The following is a 2,865-nucleotide window of genomic DNA, read 5'->3' on the forward strand; positions in this document are numbered from 1 at the left end:
GCCACGTTCAAGGACTATACTCGGACTTCAATGTAAAGCTAGATAAAGAATAATATCTTTTAATTTAATTAATTTTATTAAGTTGCTGTAGAGCAATTAAGTAGAGCGTCGCGTCAGGTTTGGTGGGGTGGGCCACTTACTGATGTGGGCCGCTTACTGATAAAACACGTTATTTTTTGCTGCTTACCTAATAACTAGCCCCACCACAAAGTGCGCGCGACCACAAAGTGCGCGCGCGGCCTCACCAAAACTACCTTAAAAACGAGGCTATAGAGCCACACCAAATAGATATTATCACGATATATTTTAGTGGTGAGATTAATAGGCTTTAATATATATATACAGCTATAGAAATCAAGACGGAGTTCTAATCGCGCGGCCGCGACGCGAGGTTGGAGGTGGTGAGCTTGCAGCACCTCCCTGAGGCTCCTCACCACCTTAAGGCCTCGCGATAGGCTTCTTTTTTTGAGTAGCCTTTGCAGGAGCTATAAAGCTCCTTCTCCTACCCCTTTAAAAAGTTTTAATAGCTTTTTAAAGTTGTTTTGCAGCCTTGCGAGCCGCGATCCTTGAGGCCTTTTCAATAGCCTTCTCCTCCCTCTCCTTCTGCCTTATTAGACTTACTGCAAGCCTCGCCTGACGCCTCTGCTCCTTCTCCCTCGCCCTAACCTGCCTTGTCTCCTCACGCTGTCTTCTCGTATTAGCCTTTTGGAGTTGTAGTTGCTCCTCCTCCTCCTCTTGGAGTTGTAGGCGATCGCGCGCCTCCTTTACCTTCCTTAGAGACTAGAATACAGCTCCACTATGATACTCCTTAGCCTCCTATAGGGGTAGAGGCTTACCTCGTTTCCTACGTGTTCTCTTATTAACTAGAGCCTCTCTCAGCTTCCTTACTTCATCCTTAAGAAGACTGTTTTGAACCAAACTCAAGTGAAGGACCTAGCTAAGCTTTTTGGCCTGCCTATTGCCCTAATTAGCGACTACCTAACGTAGCAGACGCTCTATCTTCCTCCAATTAGAGGCACTAAGAGCTAAGGAGTCACTATCCATCGCAGGATTAGGTACAGTAAAGCGCTGAAGGATAACTTCTAGGTTAAGAGGCGAGATCCCTATAGCCTTAAAGGCGTTTAGGATCGTCGTTTTCTTAAAGGAGGCCTGCTAGGCAGCCTAGAAGAGAAGTAAGAAATCCCTCTTACTTATTAAAGTAAGGCCTTAGCTCTTATCTATGAAGGCAGAAACTTTGTTTAAGTACGCTGTTAAGAGAGGCTTAAACATGCTAACGTTAAGAGGCTGCAGCGTGTGGGTTAAGTGAGGAGGATATACTGCGAGGAGGATCTTATGCTCATCACAATACTTAATAAAATCCATTGTAACGTGAGATCCATGGCCGTCAAGGACAAGTAATTAATAGGAGGATTAAGCCTTCGCCTTCGTACTACGATCAAACACCTGCTGCAGCCACGCGAGGCCTATCTCATTATTCGTCCATCCAGAAGGTGATGAAGATATTCGAATTTAGTGGATGTCTAGATCAAGGGCCTGCAGCCAGGTGTCCTGTATCGATCCTGAGGCTGATTGATATATGAGGGCAGGCTTAAGGCAAGATCCATCTGCGCAGATACAGGCTAACAGCGTTATCTACTAGCGTAAGCTATCCTGTATTGTAGTCCTTCTCCTTATGCCCTCGTACGAGGCCTTACTAAAGATCCTCCTTAAACGACTTACAATACTAAGCATAAAGCCCTTCTTATCTATATTGTAGATATGACGCGCCTTGACGTGATATTGATTAATTTTATCGCGTAGGAGGCTAAAGTAGAGGTTGTATTTGCTTCTTAAATCTGCTTTGTAGCGACAGTTATTAAGGCCTTTTGCCTACCTTGAGGTAAGTTGATTAGGATAGCGCTAGACGAAGCGACTAGCCTAGTGTACTCTAACCTTAGTCTTGGCGATCTGTAAGGCAAAATTGCGTATCATTGGCTAAGTAGGTGGTAAGCCTCTATCTGTTAGTCGATTGATATAGGCGATTAGGGCCTGCTCCTGCTGTGGGTAGAGGAGCTGCCGTTTTTGGCCACCTATCGCGCGTGAGGCGTGTAGGCCTTAGTGTCTTTAGGTAAGCGTAGATTAAACAACACTATATTTTTTTGCAATATCTATATACAAAAAAGGCTTATCAGGTCCTAGGGCATTAATAGCTGCAAGCGCAGCCTTAATATTAGCCATAGTGGTGGGGATACGACGCGTTGAGGTTGAGGTGGTTGTAAGGCGCGCGCGCACTTTGTGGTCGCGCGCACTTTGTGGTGGGGCTAGTTATACTACTAAAACAGTGGATTAAGAATCTGAAGCTGGAGGCTGGGATTGCACTAAAGTTTGAGCAAGAATAAACTCGCAACAGATATTAAAATGCCCTTAAGCCTCCACGTTTAGTGAACGTCTAGGACCTCTAGCTTACTAAATATATTATTATTATTATTATTATTCTAGTTTAACGTCCTTTTTCAGCCCGAAGGGCTATATAAGACGTGTAGGGTTTTTAGGCCTAACTTACTAAATATAGCCAAGCTGCAATAAAAGCTAAGATGCTAACTGTACTAGAGGTTTCCTAGATTAATATCATAACTGCAGACTTTACGTTAGTAGTAAAAAAGATCGCTCCTATTTAGGCTATAACCTTCTAAGCTACTAAAAAGGATTAACCTAGCTTAAGCTAGAAGGATATAATGAGACGGTTTTGAGAGTATATGACACTAAATCATCTAGTCACAAGAGGAAGAAGCTAGAAGGCAGCCTTTATGATGGAGGAATTGTTATACCTCGCTAGTAATTACTAATCTACCTAGCTAGAAGGGGACGCCTAGCAGGCTACTATAG

This window comes from Exserohilum turcica, assembly GCF_000359705.1.
Source record: "Exserohilum turcica Et28A unplaced genomic scaffold SETTUscaffold_28, whole genome shotgun sequence".
NCBI lineage: Eukaryota > Fungi > Ascomycota > Dothideomycetes > Pleosporales > Pleosporaceae > Exserohilum > Exserohilum turcicum.